Raw genomic sequence first — 18671 nt, 5'->3', positions numbered from 1 at the left:
TTCTTTCTTTCTTTCTTTCTTTCTTTCTTTCTTTCTTTCTTTCTTTCACTTGGATCTCTCTACCACCAAAACAGAGGGTCAGACCTGGAACCTCTAGATCTTCTCCAAGCCCTAGTTTTCTTATCTATAAGATGGGGGAATGCTGCATTAATAATGGTGATGCTGATAATTGTATGAGCCAATTACGATAATATTTAAAGCCACCTATTGTCATAAAAGTATCTTAATTACATACTATTGTACTGATTTTTACAAAGGAGGTAAATATGCGTGTATATACATTGTAATACTGTACTAAGTATATACACATGTATGCATGTATCGTTACATAAATAGGAGAGGACGAAGCACTTGTCAAATAGCAGTACTGCCAATGGGTAGAAGATGATACTTTAGAACTCCAGAGTAGAGATCAGCACACTAAGACCCACAGGCTAAATCCAGCTTACTGCCTGCTTCTCCGTATCTTGTTTTTCTGTGAGCTAAAAATAAATTATACATTCTTACATGCTTAAAAAGACAAAAAAATGACATTTTGTGACACATGAGGTATGATATGAAATTCAAATAAAGTTTTATTGAACATAGTCATATTCATTTATTTCAATACTGTCTATGATTACTTCTGTTATAACCAGTAAGTCGAATAGTTGAAACAGAGATCTTATGGCCCAGAAAGCCTAAAATCTTCACTCTCTTGATCATTACGGAAAAAGTTTTCCAATCTCTGCTCTTGGTCATTCCTGTAAATATTTTTGTGAGTTTCCTGATTTTTCCAAATGTTTGAAATTCAATTGAAATTATTTGTATAAAATTAAAGTAACTCTGTATTCACTAGTAATTATAAATCAATTTTAAGTCACCATTATACTTCATTGAATTTGTGAAAAATGATTTTTATATATTTATTTTAAAGTTATTACTGTTAGTTATCACTATTACTATTAAAATAGAGTAAATATAGATACCTTAATTTGATCACTTCATTTAAAACAAATTTCCAACTGATATTACTTTGAAATTTTAAATGAACATTTTAACAGTGAAGATTATGTGCTTGTTTTCTAAGATTGGAGTGGTCAGTTACATCTTCTGGTAGTGGTAATATTTGGCAAATTTTGAGGTTAAATAACACAAATGAGCCCAAGGGTTATTATGTCTCACATGTAGCCAAAAAATCTCTCTTACAGAGGCATCCAAGGAGCATATTCTGTCCTTTCTTTCAAATATCAAATGGTTCACCACAGTTATAATTAATTACTGCCTTCCTTCAAAAATGACCTCCCAATGAGAACACATTGAATTGAAATAAAAAGTGTATTTGCGTCTGTGAAATAAGGCAATTAATTATGGCCTTTATTTTTTTTTTTATTTTTTTTAACGTTTATTTATTTTTGAGACAGAGAGAGACAGAGCATGAACGGGGGAGGGGCAGAGAGAGAGGGAGACACAGAATCTGAAACAGGCTCCAGGCTCTGAGCGGTCAGCACAGAGCCCGACGCGGGGCTCGAACTCGCATACCGTGAGATCGTGACCTGAGCCGAAGTCAGACGCTTAACCGACTGAGCCACCCAGGCGCCCCTAATTATGGCCTTTAAAGCATGAGTTATTTGTGCATTCTCTTATATTTGTACATTCTTAAATAAGCCACATATATATGTATATATTACGTATTTATATATAAATAGTAGATAAATAAAGCATGTAGAAATGCAAGGCATATATATGCATATGTATAACCTCCCTTACAATACTCATCCTCCAAGTGAGAGAAAAATGTCTTCATACTTTAATTCTTCTTCAATCAGTTTACTGGAAACATATCATTTATTAATATTCACTATGCTATATATTCACATACATATGTAATATAAAGGAAACAGACTTTATATCAATTTTATTTTGAAATATAGAAAGAAATCATCTGAAAACCTTATAGCCAAACTTCTCATGTGTGTATTCATTTTGAATATTTATGTTTAGAGAAAGAAGTGAAGTAGGGGGCTAGGAAAAGGTGGGATTTTAATATTCTAAGAACAGCCAAATAAATAAAATGGCATATAATCCATTATGCATCAAGTTCTCCAGTAGACAGCAATTTCATAACCTCCTTTTGCCATGTATTCTGCTTCTGTTCATTAGATTGAGGAATCTAAATATTATACATAATTCGTGCCTTTGCTCATGCCTTTCTAGCTATGTAGAAAACTTTTATGCATTGCTTTGATGAGTAATGTGTAGTTTAATGATGTTTATTCTAGGGTGGCTAGTGTAAATTGGATTCCAGGAATTTAATTATAGATCATCTTGGTGCCTCCTTCTAGGAGTCTAATAGAGAGACTAATTTGATTGCTGGTTTCAGGATTTCATTGGAAAAATTCCCCAAATGGGATTTCCTGTCTATTCTCTGACATTTTTGTTTTGGTAGGATGGCCAATGTTGTAGTTATTAAGTGTCAAGGACCACAAATTTAATTATTTTGTTCCTTTTTTTTAATTTGTGTTTATTTTTTTCCTTAGCTAGAATTGAAAATTTTTAGATGTAAAGAAACAGACTTTTATTTTAAATTAAAATTAAAGGCATTTTCCACAGGCAACAGGTTTGTGTGAAAGGTGCAAGAGTGAAAAATATATGTCTTCTAGTAATTTTTCTTAGTCATTAGAATTGCTATTATGGAAAAGAAAAGAAGACTATATTTTTTACTTGCAAGTAATAGACTTATTTAATATAAAACTATGAGTCTTTCTTGTGACCAATTTTAAGGTGATGTGTGATTCCTAGATTTGGAACAAATAAGCGGTCCATTACTGCACAGTGGAAGGACTATTGTGAAGCCAAATGGGTTTTGGAACATTCAGGGGAAACAGAGATATATTTAAGTTTCTTTGATTTGAGCAGGTACTTTTTTTTTTCAGACTTGTTTTTCAAAAAAGTTGCCCCCTGCCTCATTTTGCCAATGCTTCCTTTCCATTATAAGGATGGGAAGAAGCAAGAAAACATTAAAAACACAGAACAGCTAAAGGATGGTGGAGATTTGGAAAAAAAAAATTCAACCACCCATTTTTTAGTATTTAATTATTTTGAGAGGGAGAAAGCAGGGAAGGGGCAGAAAGAAGGGAGAGAGAGATATCAAAAGCAGGCTCCACCCTGTCAGCCCAAAACCTGACACAGGGATGAATCTCATGGTTCATGAGATAATGACCTGAGCAGAAATTGAGTAGGATGCTTAAGGGACTGAGCCACCCAGGAGCCTCAAAAAGTTCAACAATATTAATCACATGTAAATACTGTGAAGGCCTGGTCTAAATCCTTGGATACCTCTTAAAAATTCCCTGCACTTAGCCATGATCTTCTTCAAACTTTTCTGTTACCAGCTCATTCTTGACTTGGGGCCTCAATGGGTGCCCTTGACCACTAGAGGTGCTAGATTTTCAAGGAAAACCAGAATTTCCAGAGAATTTTATGACCTTAGAGATAGCTTATGGCCAATGACTGACCTGTGGGGAGGAGAAAAGTCAGTCCTCTTGTCCTAAAACTAGTTTATACTCCAGAGTTCCCTAAGACACCAGACAGAGTCTGGACATCACCTGAAATCATGTCTTTATTTGGGTTCCTCCCTTTCCAAGCATGCTTTCTTCATTCCATGATGTATTTTTCCTACAGCAGTTGTTGCTCAATCATTTACAATAATTTACACTCCCATAGTTGTGTCTGCTTCTGGGATAACCCAACAGTAAAACACATACTCACACTGCACAGAAAGAGTGAAAGTCACTATATTACATCCTAAGAATAACATGCATTTTCACAATCAGGTCTAGGGTTGAAAGACATACCTGTCATTTAAAGTATGTTTCTAGATGACTGTTAAGATATCTGTGGTCAGAGAAGAACAATGAATAATTTTTCTTTTGCCTACCTACCCATATTTATTAAAAATGGCTACCTAGAATATTGTACGGGATGATTGAGATTGAAAAGGATTTTGTTTCTCTATCAAACATTAGAGAGGCTGGCACATAAGAAAAGATTAACAAAATATTGTCCAAATATCTGTCAAATAATAACAAAGGCAAGAAGGAAATAATTGATTTGGTGTATAACTGTGATTTGGTGATACTGTCTAATGGGTTTTGTTTGTTTTTTAACCAAAGTAACCCAATATACTTTGTTATTTTCATTATTACAATGACTCTATGTTATTATTTTCTACAACCTCTATTTCCAGAGAGGTTTCCACTTATAAGGAGAGCACTAATGCCTCCTGACAAGTACCTATTTAAATCACCAGAAGAGAAGGCCCAAAGTATTCTTTATACCGATGATCACCCTAAAGACGCATTATCAAGAAATTCAGCTATTTTTCTGACTTTCCTATAAACAAAAAAATATATCATGGTTAGAGAAAGAGGTATGTTGGAGATTTTTTTTTCCTAAGACAATGCATTAAAGCATTAAAAACAAACAAACAGGGGCACCTGGATGGTTGAGTAGGTTAAGCATCCAACTCTGATTTTGGCTCAGGTCACGATCTCATGGTTGCTGGGATGGTGCCCCTGGGATTTTCCTTCTCCCTCTCTTTCTGTCCCTCCCCCACTCATGCACGTGTGCACGCTCTCTCTATCTCTCAAAATAAATGAACATTAAAAAAACAAAAAAACAAACACTGAATCGGAGACACTGATGGATAATCTATATTATTTGAGCCAGAAATAAAGGTGCTGTAAGAAAAAAGGCATTTAAATCAGACCCTGTAATTAATGCCTATAGTAAAGAAGCTCATTACTCTTTTATCAGAATGGAGAGTCACTGTAAACTGTAACCTTGTAAATGATAATCAATAGTTGGCTGTTGGGAATATTGCCAAAGTCTAACAAACCCTCAGTAGTGATGGACATTTAAACTTCAATAGTTTCTGTGTCTGAAACTTGCCTGTGTCCTAAAGGAAATCTGGTTTCTAAGATCTCAGCTATCATTGGTATTTTACTGGTAATAACAAGAGGATGCTAGAGAATTCATAAATGCAATGATAAAGAGTAAATAGTCTGGAGTCAATCTGGAACCGGGGTCAATACTTAGATCTGTGTGACCTGGCAAAGTTATGTAATCTCACGAGGTCACAGATTCTTCATTGGAAAAATGAGGTTCATGGTTGGTTAACGAAGAAGAAGCAAGAGAGGTAGGAAAAGAGAGAAGGTAAGAGCAGAAAAAGCACATTTAGGAATATCTAATAAGTATATAATGGCCTAAAATATTAAGGCTGAATCAACAATGTTAGCAAACAATGAATACTCGCTTAGTTTCCAGGTTTTATTTATTAATTGATTGTTTTCAAGTGGAAAATTTTAACATCTACTCATACATGCACATATACATATTTAACAATTGAAAATACCTGGAAGCAGAAATTTTAAAAGAATGCTTACATTTTAAATCATCAAAGTGAAAACTACAAGTATTATCCACACAGCCGAACATTAAAATGAAAGAAAATTTAAAACTAAAAAAATGCATTACTACAAAGCATAAATAAGATAAAAGAGGTAAGTCAAGCATAACAATTGTAACAATAAATGTCAGAGTTTTACATGACATTGTAAATCAACCCAGTCTGTCAGACCCAGCAGAAAAATCAAAGGTTACAATATGTGGCATAAAAATGATAATCTGAAGTGAAATGAATCAGAAATAGGAAGCAAAATGTACAAAAATGATTTATAAAAATCAATACAAAATAAGTAGAAGTTATAATATTAATACTAAACCAAAAATAAAGAAAGAAGAAAATAAAAATACTACCAATCTGGGCATTTGTGTTAAAGAATGGAGCTCTTCTGATAAAGATATGCATCATGAATATCTCTAGCAATAATATGGATAAATATATCAACAAGTACATATGTGCATAATTTGTAACTGCTGTGACTTACACGATGACTTGTTTACCTACTTTTATGTTTGACATTTTAGAGATATCCACACTTCACAATGTATATGTATATTAAACCATCATATTGTATACCCTAAATATATATATAATTTTTATTTGTTAATCATACCTCAGTACAGCTGCGGGGAAAGTGAATAAATAGGAACTAATGTAAATAGGCCTTCAGTAATGAGGTGGTGGGGTGTGGGAGAGAGGAAACATACAACCATACCATGATTAGGCCTGTCTTTTACTGACACTGTGCACCTGATCAGTAAGTTTTAGCCCCACCCCGCTCCCCCCCACCACCCCAACCTGTAGATGGAACAGCATGGCTAGAGTGGACTGAAGTTATTTGTTTCCTTTCTTCCAGGTCAGTTAAGCTCTGACAATAACCCAGAAGGTTAGTCTCTGGTTAACTAGTTTCCTCTGAGGGCAGACCTTTTTAAGAAGAGAGTGCTTTGGCATATTCCAAAATGGTTCTTTTTTCCTTATCCCTGAAACCTGAAAGGATTTGTCTCTGACATTCGCTGTGGGAACCTGGTAGGGTTCCCCGAGGGAAATCTCACAATATTATGCCTCCCCACTCTCATGACTGGGTTCTTTTGGAGTTGATAACTCAGAGTTATCTGCACTAAGCGTCCAACAATCTTTTGGTTATAGTTTAGGTTTTTCTTACCCTTCACTTATTTCCCAGGGTTGAATCCATTCACTCCTTGAGTCTCAGCTCTGGAAAGCCTCAACCTCCTGTGTTCACCTCTGTCATTCCAATTCTGGGGCCAGTAGAATGCACTGTGTCCTCCACTTTCTTATGGATCCAAGGAGAATTGTTAATTTCTCAGTCTGTTCAGCTTTGACTTGTTGTTAGGATGCAGTGGCAACTTTCGTGTGGGACCAGAAACCAGAAGTCATCATGTTACTTCTGAATGATATTTTGCATTACAACTAAATTGTAAGAGTCTTAAAATTATTGGCTTTTACATGCTACCCCAAAGTATGGCACCTTGGCATACTGAATATCCTATGCTGAAATAATTTAAGAGAAAAAAAAGGCAGAAATAGTAAACTCAGTCTGACCTCCTCCCACTTGCCTGTCTTGCCTAAAGTAGGTAACATAATTTCCATGTTACAGATATCCTCCCTATGCAGGAGGGAAAAAAAACAGCAACATTCCTAACATCGGAATTGGGAAACTTGGGGCCAAGAAATCTGTGCAAATAAACCTTGTTAAACTAATCCTTATCTTCCTAGTTACTTCTTTTTTTCCCCCAGTTCTACTGAAATAGTGTTGGTATTACTTTAGGGTGTACAACCTAATTACTTATGTATATACTGAGAAATTATTGTAATGTTAGGTTTACGTAACATTTATCGCCTTACATAGTGACAATTTTTTCTTGTGATGAGGAACTTTTAAGATTTACACTCTTAGCAACTTTTGAATATACAATACAGCATTTTTAAGTATAATCATTGTGTTGTACATTACATCCCCAGAACTTATTTATCTTATAAATAAAGGAATTTATGAGGTGCCTGGGTGGCTCAGTAAGTTGAGCGTCCATTTTTGGCTCAGGTCATGATCTCATGGTCCAGTTCAGGCCCTGCGTCAGGCTCTGTGCTGACAGCTCGGAGTCTGGAGCCTGCTTAGGATTCTGTGTCTCCCTGTCTGCCCTTCCCCTGCTCGCGTCTCTGTCTCTGTCTCTGTCTCTGTCTCTGTCTCTGTCTGTCTCTCTCAAAAGTAAATAAACATTTAAAAATTATACAGGAGGTTATGCCTTTTGACCACATTCGCGCAATGCCTCACCCCCAACCCCTCACTTCTGACAACCACCAAATTGTTCTTCTCTATTTTTATGAGTTTGGATTTGTTGTTGTTGTTGTTGTTGTTGTTGTTGTTGTTGTTATTTGATTGCACGTATAGGTAGGATCACACAGTATTTGTCTTACTCTGTCTGACATTTTCACTTAGCATAGTGACCTCAAAGTCCATCTATGTTGGCACAAATGGCTGGATTTCCTTCCATTTTTATGGCAGAATAATATGTCATTGCATATATATACCACATATTCTTTTTCTGTTCATCCATTGATAGACACTTAGGTTGTTTCCTTAGTTGTTGTAAATAATAATATGCTACAATGAAAATGGGGCACATATATCTTCTGAGTTAGTGTTTTCATTTTCTCCAGATAAATACCCAGAAGGAGAATTGCTGGATCCCATGATAGTTCTATTTTTAACTTTTTAAGGAAGCTTCATACTGTTTACAATAATTGATGAATTTACATTCCCACCAACAGTGCGTAAGGGTTTCCTTTCTCCACATCCTCACCAACATTTGTTATTTCTTGTCTTTTTGATAATAGCCATTATAAAAGGTATGAGATGATATCTCACTGTAGTTTTGATCTGCATTTCCCTGAGGATTATTGATGTTAAACATCTTTTCATGAAATCATTTATAGGTCTTCCTTGGAAAAAAATACCTATTCAGTTCCTGAATAGCTCTGGATACTTCTGGTCTTCATTCTCTTGTGAAGGCTCCCATGTACATGTCAAAATTCAACAAAATGTGTGGGTTTTTTTCTATTAATCTCTCTTTGTCGGTTTAACTTTGAAATCCAGCAAGGACCCTAACAGGGTCAAGGAAAACTTTTCTCCCCTACACTGTCCCCAGACTTGCTACTCTAGTAATTAATGCAATATCATGTTGGACATAAAATTTTATATGTATTGCTCATTTCAGAGCATATTCTTTATATAATAGAACTAATAAGCAGGCAAAATAAAAAGATAAAAAATATATTACATTGAAAATTTTGTTTGTTGTTAGAATTAAATACTATACCACTATTAAAAATTGATCACCAAATAATGTTTAAAGATATGTCCAAAATACTTGAATAATGATATTAAGTAGTGGAAGGAGAAACTCTAACAATGTAGTCTCATAGTTTAACATAAATTGATCAGTTATCATTTATATATTTATTATGAGATATTTATCTGAATTTAACAATTAAATTATGTCCTTTCTTCCTAGCAGGACATTACTAATAAAAGTAGGTGGGAAAGCAGAGATGAAAATGTTTCATTATTAGGGGTGCCTGGGTAGCTCAGTCAGTTAAGCATCTAACTTCAGCTCAGGTCATGATTTCACAGTTCACAAGTTCAATGCTCAGGTCGGGCTCTGTGCTGACAACTCAGAGCCTGGAACCTGCTTTGGATTCTGTGTCTCCCTGTCTCTCTGCCCCTCCCCCACTTATTCCCTCTCTCTCTCTCTCTCTCTCTCTCTCTCTCTCTCTCTCTCTTTCTCTCTCAAAAATAAATAAACATTAATTTTTTTTAAATATTTAATTATTGAGCAGTTAGTATATATGTGTGTGTGTAGCTCTGTGTGTTATACACCCAATGTTGTTAAATCATCATAATGACACTGTTAGTTATACCCTGTCAGAAAACTTCAAGAGTTCAGAAAGCACAAACACTTACCACGTCTGGGTGTAGTAGTTCTGGATTTCGAATCTGGGTTTTTCTGTCCCGTAAGCCTTGGTGTTCTGTGAGACCAGACTATGATGTGAGCAATAGCCTTTTCAACTAGCAGCATGTCATGCAAGATACGTTGTTGTACAGGACAGTCTAAATGAGGAAATGGCAGTGAGAGAGCTTAACCCTTCTCGACCATCCTAAACTCTGGTGATGTTCTTCAGGACTTCTCAAACTGCCCCTGTTTCCGTTCACTGCAGACCCAAACAAATGAAATGAACTACCAAACTAGAAAAAAGAAAAGGCTGTGAGGTAAACTATGTGATTTTTAGGAATACTTGACTTGTGGAAAAAGACTCTTGAGAAAAAAAAATACCATAGATACCACATAGAGATATTTCATCTTATCCTTAGAAATAAATCCCTTTGGTTTAATAGCATTTCTTTTACAGTGCAAATGCTTTGCCTTCTTTATGGCTCAATCATAGGTATTATGAGTAAGAAAGTCCATTTAAATGATAAATAAAGATCAACTGTGAAGGAAAGGGAGTAAAGTTAATGGACTGAGAAGTAGAAAGAGATGATTTTAGAATATTGTAGTGAAGGGCTTGAATATTGAAGTTTGAAAGAAGCAGACAGAAGGGAGAGATAGGGAAGCACAAACTTGGGCATGTTCATTTTGTTATTCCAGTGCCCAGAGTGCCATCCCTAATTTACAGCCTGACAAAGAGCCTGAGTGAATCGGAGGTTGTTCTCTTTTCTACAAGTTCTTATTTTCTCCATGAACTTTTCAAATATTCATGCTAACAAAAAGGTTTTCATTTCATAGGAGAAATTTAGAGCAAGACAAGCATTAGTAAGTAAGTTGGCGGTTGGCTCAGCCATTCTATTTCTTCTTCGTTCATTCTTTCCTTTATAGGCTCCTTCCTTCCTCACTTCTTTCTTCCTTTTTTCTTTCCTTCCCTCCTTTGGTCCTTCTCTGCACAAATATTCATTTCACTTCTTGAGTGGGGAAGATCCTTTGCAAGGTGAAAAAAAAAATGAGACCTCATTCCTATACCAAAGGAATTCATAGTCTGGTGTTACTATTCCTATACTTAAGTACAAAGAAGGAAAGCCGGTTTCACCGTACATTTAAAAAAAAGGTAGCAATTTGCCTAAATTTTACATTATGAATCAGAAATGATAGTATATGTGTTTATTTAGTATTTTAATTTTATAAATGAAGAGTATCAAGATGATTAATAATCATCTTTAGGGGCGCCTGTGTGGCTCAGTCGGTTAAGCGTCCGACTTCGGCTCAGGTCATGATCTTGCGGTCCTTGAGTTCGAGCCCCACGTCGGGCTGACAGCTCAGAGCCTGGAGCCTGCTTCCGATTCTGTGTCTCCCTCTCTCTCTGACCCTCCCCCGTTCATGCTCTGTCTCTCTCTGTCTCAAAAATAAATAAACAAAAAAAAATAATTAAAAAAAATAATAATCATCTTTAGTTAGACGGTACATATAGATGTTGGTAACAGGATGTTGGCACTTATGCTATCCTTAATATAATCTTGCTCTTCATATATAAATTCTTCAATTTTTAATTTATTTTCTATATAATATGATTTCTATGCCTGCGATGTTTATTATATGGAGGCATAGAGGGGCTCACACTCTGAGGCAGTGTCCACCAGAGTCCTTGGCCCAGATGGAAGGATGTTGGTAGGTGGTATTGTGGACGGGAGGGTCAGGGGAAGGTAAGAAGATGTAGCATAAGTTCATACATGCAGCTGGATGTTTATTTGTGTGTGGATTACTTTCTGTGGAAAGTATTCATCCTTTTCATCAGATATTCTGAAAGGTCTGTGACCCCCCAAATTTAAGGACTATAGACCTAAATTCAAACATAAATATGCTACTTTTAATTTCTTTTTCTCAAGGTTTTATTTAAATTCCAGTTAGTTAACTTACAGTGTAATATTTATTAGTTTCGGGTGTACAATTTAGTGATTCAACACTTCCATACAACATCCGGTGCTCATCACAAGTGGGCTCCTTAACCCCCATCACTTATTTCACCCATCCCCCCACCCAACTCCCCTCTGGTAACCACGGTTTGTTCTCTATAGTTAAGAGTCTGTTCCTTGGTTTGCCTCTGTCTCTCTTTTTTTCCCTTTGCTCGTTTATTTTGTTTCTTAAATTCCACATATGAGTGAAATCATATGGTATGTATCTTTATCTTTGACTGACTTATTTCACTTATCATAATAGTCTCTAGATCCATCCACGTTGTTGCAAATAGCAAGATTTCATTCTATTGTATGTCTAAGTAATATTCCTTTGTGTACATACCACATCTTCATTATCCATTCAGTAATGGACATTTGGGCTCACTCTTTTTAATTTTATTGGCTCTTTCATATATATTTTCAGGCAGTTCCACTAATAGAGATTTTAACAACTTTGGCAAACACACCAAGAAAAAAAAAAGACTATATTAAATTGAACTTTTCTCATGCTTACAAACTCTCTGCCTTAACATAGCTCTGCATAATGCACTCACAATAAATATAGTTTTGTTCCAAAATTTTTATTTTATATAATATCAAGATTGTACTCTCTATGAGTACAATTACAGAGATTAACATTTTGGTTTTTTAACAAGGTAAGGATGCCTTGACCGTTTTACTCTATGTAAATGTTTGATTTCTTATGCCTGAGGGAAAAATATCATGTAGTTTATCATTACTATTCCCACCCAAATACATTCCTTTTCAAAAAAACCGTAATTTTGCACACACTTTTACTCATGATATCATACGCATATTAACACTGATCAGTGAAAATGACAGTGATAGCAACAGCAGAAATTCAGCTGGATACAGGAATTAATTAATCCTCCATGATATGTTAAATCTAAGCATTTCCTTAAAAAAAGTTGGCACTTATTTCTCAGTGCAACCCACAGAGATGTAGGAAAGTGCACAGTGGTGATTACATAGCAACATAAAAGCTATTTTGGATCCAAAGCTAATAGTTTGCAAATAATCCAGATGTTGTTGTATGTGCTTCAGATAGATTACTGAAGTCCCTCGTACCACTACATCCATAGTTAGAGAAATGCTTCATTTTTTAAGAACTGGTTAGGTAATGCATTTTGACACCCTTCCTTAAGTATAATTAAGGAATTATAGGGAAGTAGAGTTCCACTGAAAGCAGCCTTAGAAATGCTGCTTGAAATTAGGAATCCTCTGATGGAAGGTCATTTCTTGGTCATGCTCCTTGAAGTCTGAGAATCTAACACTGGATTTTGCTACAAATTCTTGTAGACTAAGATAAAGTACATATGGTAAGAACTGAGTCATAAAGCTTGTTCTTACACATGAAATATTTTCCCTGCTATTCTACCACCACCCTATTTTCTACATTTTAAGACCCAGTCTTTAGAAAATGCCTATTAAAAGGATGCTGCTTGAGGCAAAAACAGGTTTAGAAAATGTTGTAGTTTAATTAATCAAAATTCGTGCTATTATTTTTAATCTGTAAAAATAAGGTTGTGGACCTACAAAACTAAAGGAGAAGAAAAATAAACTTTAAGTTACAGTAGGTGTGTGACAAAGATATTGCATTTATTTATTAAATCATTTTTCATTTTTCCTTCTTTATTAGTATATTCGCCAGATATATAAAGAGTGACAACTTAGTATAACGCACAGTGCTAAAATTTTACATGCCCTAGAATTAAAATAGCAGTCCCTGATCTCTTTAAATACACCTTCTGATAGATGAGACAGACAAAAACTATCATTCCTTAATTCTAAAAGCTAGATATGATAATTGCAAAAACTACCTGTGAAGTAGTGAAAAATATGAAAGTATATGCATCCATACACAAGCACACACATGTACGTAGTCATCCCTGTACCTTAATTCCAATTCCCTAAAATAATAATTGTTAATATTGTAGTGTACTACTTGTAATTATTATAATATCACCAACAGTTTGTTTTCCTTCTCTTGCTACATTTAGCTCTAGATCTACCTCTTTGTATATTACTGACAAATAGTGTGGAAGCAAATAACAGGGTGCTAAGAGAGCTGGTAAATGGAGAAATCTAACCAATGCCAGAGCATCATGGAGAAAAGGACATTCCATCTGGACTTGGAATGAAAACAAGGATTACACCCAGTGCTTGAGAAGGATTATGAAAGTACAGCTTTCAGAACTTGTGAAAGCCTGAAAGTGAAAAGGAACAATATGACTTGTGGCATGGACATAAGACCAGGCTGGCTGACATGAAAAGCTAAGAGGTTTCTGGTTTATAATGCAGCTAGTCCAGTGGGCAGCAGGTAGCTCCAACAGCTACTCTTGTACAGTCCATGCTGAAGTAAGTCTTCTCAGCAAAGGAGAGTTGCTGAAAGATTTTAAAACAGTTTATGACGTAATCACATTTGTATTTTTAAATTATGACTTAGGATGCAACACTGGAAGAAAATGGTGGTATAAGAATGTAGACGGAGATAGAACAGTTAGGAAACCATTGATGTGGTCCTAGTGAGCAGAGATGACAGTTCAGACTAGGGTCATGGCAGTGAAAATGGAGATCTCTTATTGAGGTAGAATGTCAGTGGTTGGATACGGGAGAGTGAGGAAGAGGGAGTCCTCTAAGATTTAAAATGTACCTAAAAATAAGATATGCCTACAGTAAAACAAAACAAAAGAACCACAACAACACACACACATACCCCTGGACATCCCATGAAACCAAAAGAGAAATCTTAGTTGCCCTTACAGACTAAGGGAAAGAAGCCCCCTTAGAGGAGACACCTGAATTAAAATTATCAGTTTTCCAAATTTGCCAATCCCAGGGAAAGACCACACACGTTAACAGAAACACTTTTTCACTGTCTCATTCACCAAAGAATTGAGATATGTAAATTTAAGTCTAGGATGAAGGAACTTTTTACCTCTAAAATCTGTGATTCCATTTCAGATTTACCTAGCAGATTCAGATGATGTGTTTCACACCTCCCTCTGAAATATTTAAGAAGACATAGAAATGGATAAAAATTTGAAATAATCCATGGAAGTGAGAATGACAGGCTCTTGTCAGAATCTGGAAGAACTTTCAAATTAATGAAAAGTGACAGTTGATTGATAAATCACTACTCAGTCTTCACTTTAAGGTATATCCCTAATTCACCTTATGAAATAGAGCCTATGCCAACAAAATCATAGTAATCTAACTTCCCACACAGGTTAAGAAAAAAGCAACCTATTGAATACAAGCCATCTTGAATTGCTTGTATTCAATTGAGAAATGAGAAGAGAACCTGTGAAATACTTCTACCTTGGTTTTATTTAGTCTCTGATCTTCATCTATCCAGCAAATATTTACATAGTCCTTGATGGCATGAAACTAGAATCTGATGATAGAGTAGTGATGAAGATTTGTGTTGGCCTTACCTTCCCGGCATTTAAGGTTTCAGAGACTAAAATTTAAGACTAATAAGACAAGACAGTAATTCACAGGTTACACAACACTTTTGGTCTCAGTCCAATGCTATTAAATAGTTTTCCCTGAATCTCCCAACTTGTAGATAGTATCACAGTGGCCTTTATTCTTTGTGAGTTCTTTTCAGTCAAGTGTGATTTGTGTGAGTTCTATAAATGCATAGCCATTATCAGCATCACCAATCACTCCCCACTGTAACACTTATGCTAATAGCAGTCAACAAATGCCCCATAGAGGGCCTATGAGCTAAGAACTTTATTTTTTCAAAGGTTTGCAAAGGAAAAATGGAAGAAGTGGGAAGAGGAGAAGAAGGAAGCAGAGGAGGAGGAGAAGGAGAGACCAGGGGAGGGAAAATTTACCTGGTCTGTGAAGCCTAAAATATTTGCTATCTGTCTATTTACAGAAAAAGCTTGCTGACCCCCTTCAATACGGGCCAGTATTTATTTAATAGAGGAGATGGATCACCTTTCTAAAGCCTAATAATATTAAAAGCAGAAAATCAAGGAAATGAAAGGTATATTTCTCTATTAAAAATCAAATTGTTTTTGCCATAAAATGCCATAAATAGCTCAAAATAAAAATACATATTACAAATAACAATTGAAATATTTATTCATTCATGCCATATTTAAATAGTTTTAAGTTTCTAGTCTTTTATGATGTGAAGATGCAATAAAGGCTTAAAAGCACGGAATGGCTACATAAAACAATATATTTAATCTCAGGGAAGTAGCTAAACACCAGTGTTAATAATATTCATTCTGTAGCAATAATGATCAGGTTCAAATATCAACTTTGATGGTTCCTGGTTTTGAGGAATAAGTTATTTATCATATTTTGTGACTATCACTTCATCCACAAAAGACAATATTAGTAGTGCCTACTTCATAGTTGTATGGGAATTAAATGAGTTAATGTAGATGAAGGCTTAGAACAAAGACTAGCACTTATTAAGCATCAGTTTTGTATTAGGAATATGTTAGTAGACATTGTTATATCTCCTAGGTTTTTTAAGATGAGAAAAATATCACAGAGTTCACTTTGGGGCAGAGAAACAACTTTAAATACAGTTAATTATAGTACAAATCGCACAGCCTTTTTAAAGAGCAATTACTCAACATTTTTCAATGACATAAAATCAGCAAATTTCAGCCATTCTAATTCTTGGTTTTTATACTTGTAAAAAAAAATCAGAAATACGTAAAACACTGTACATGCAAGATATTTTCTTAAACACTGTGTATATTATACAAATAGGAAAACTCAGTGTCTAATAACTCTGAAATGGTTATATATACCAAAGTATTGACTAATGATAAAACATTATGTAGCTATTCAAAACCATATTTTAGACAGATAAATACAGGGGCACCTGGGTGGGTCATTCAGTTAAGCATTGGACTCTATATTTCAGCTCAGGTCATGATGTCATGGTCGTAGAGCCTGCTTGGGATTCTCTTTCTCCCTGTCTCTCTGCCCCTCCGTGGCTCCCTCTCACTCACTTGCTCTCTCTCTTTCTCTCAAAATATATAAACATTTTTTTAATTTAAAAAAAGAAAGATAATTATAGACTTAGATAATACTGACAATATAGTAATATCTTCCCTAGCCCCTCCAGCCCCCAGTTGCTTTTAAGATTTTGTATCTTTCTCTTTGTTTTCCTGCAATTTAAGACAGAAAGAGAGAGAGAGTGCACAAGTGGGGGAGGGATTGAGAGAGAGAGAGAATCCCAAGCAGATTGGGGCTCAATCCCACCAACCATGAGATCAAGACCTGAGCTGACATGAAAAACCAGACACTCAACCGACTGAGCCACCCAAGCACCTCTCATGAGTCAATGATATTCTTAATTTCTGTTAGTGTTTTTGATTTCTAGTATTTCCTTTTAGATTTTCTATCACTTTGCTTACAGTGATAACAATAACAATAATTGTTATTGAATAACAATCACAGATTTTTAAAAATTTGTCTGGTAGTTCCAATTTCTGTATTATATCTGAGTTATGTTTTGATGCTTGCTTTGTCTCTTCAGACTATTATGTCTTATCTCTTAGAACATCTTGTAGTTGTTTGTTGAAAACCGGACTATTGTATGAGATAACAGGAATCAATGCAAACAGGCCTTCACTGTGAGGTTTTATGGCAACATGGCTATGAGTCAGACTCTGTTTAATTTCTAATAGAGCTGTAGGTGACAGGCATTTCAAATTCCTCCTCAAATTCCTCAATTCTTTACTTTTGTCTTTCTTGTCTTTGCGTTTCACTAAGAACTTAAACAGAGTGTGAGCCTTACAGCTCAATCAGCTGTAATCCACCCTTATTATACTGGAGCTGGTTGATGTGGTGGTTATGGGAGGACGGGGTCGGAGGGGTGCTCTACAATCTCATGATTAAATTACATAATTTCGTAAGTTTTGTGTCTCGCAACTGTGACCTTTACAAATGTTTCTTCGATTTCTTTCCCCATTAAGTGAGACAGAAAAGCCGGAAAATGGAGTTGTAATCGTTGTTCCTCAGGTGCAGTAATGATTTGGTAAAGTCTTTAAAAGCCTACTCCCGGAGAGTAGGCTTTTGTTATGGGGATTTCTCTGGGCATATTTCAAAATGGAATCTATTCCCTTGCTCCTGTAAGATATATAAAGGGATTTTTCTTGGCTCTTCACCTTGAGAACCTAGAGTTGCTGGAGGCAAAACCTCAAAAGAATGAGGGAACCTTAAAACTGTGACCCTCAGAAGTTTCTTATACTCCGCCTCCTCCCCACTTGGCCTTCAGCCATTTGTCAAAACTGCTCCTTAAGTATTCTTGACAGTTTTTGGCTCTAGTAAATTCCATCCTAGGTAAGGACAACTGTGTATCAACTGTGATACTCTGTATTCATCTGTCTCCAAATTTCAGACAGCAGTTTGCCCTATGACCTCAGTTCTCTGATAGGTCCAAGAAAAGTCGTTGATGTGACTCTTCTTTTTTCCTGTTGTAAAAACAAGAGTTACAATTACCAAGTTATTTCCTGATTGGAGCTAATGCTTGCAATATAATATTAAAAGAAAACTGGATTTTTTAATGAAAGAAAATAGGTTAAAATGTAGAATCTATAGAAATGATTACAAACTTGTTAAATTTGCTCACAATTTAAAATACTTTTCCTTTAAATTGGAGGGTAACAGTGGATTGTCCTTTTTTTTTCTTTTTTTTACCTTTCTGGTTTCCAAATTGTGTTTTTATTTTATTTTATTTTTATATTATTTTATTATATTATTTTACTTTTATAGTCATAAATGTAGTTCTAAATATTCTAGGTTTCCAAACAGAAATGTAGTATAGTTATTTAAGGACTTCAGAGAAAATTTACCTACTTTTGTTTCTTGGCTTACTTCATTATATTTTAAGTAACTCTGGGTGAATTTCTTAAATATCCAGTGCCCCACATTCCTCATCTGTATGAGGAAAATACTAGTATTGCTAACCCATAAAATTGTCATCAGAATTAAGGGTTTCCTATATTAAAACTGCCTCATACCTTAGATACTTATTATATTGTTTGAAATAAGCAATTGAGAAAGCATTTCGTTTTTGAATTCATTAAAACAGATGCAATTTATTATTCATTTCCCTTGATGAATCCATAGTCTGAGTTGCTGACCATCTTCTCAAGTGGGTCAATTAACTGCTCTTCACCATCTGTTTGGCCAGTGATCTGGTCTCTTGCTTCCAGTCATATGCAATGGCCTTTAACAGTGTGGGGGCCTGAGAATACT

Source organism: Panthera uncia (genome assembly GCF_023721935.1).
Source record: "Panthera uncia isolate 11264 chromosome A3 unlocalized genomic scaffold, Puncia_PCG_1.0 HiC_scaffold_11, whole genome shotgun sequence".
Lineage (NCBI taxonomy): Eukaryota > Metazoa > Chordata > Mammalia > Carnivora > Felidae > Panthera > Panthera uncia.
The sequence above is the reverse complement of the archived record's forward strand: the minus strand, read 5'-3'. Positions refer to the sequence as shown.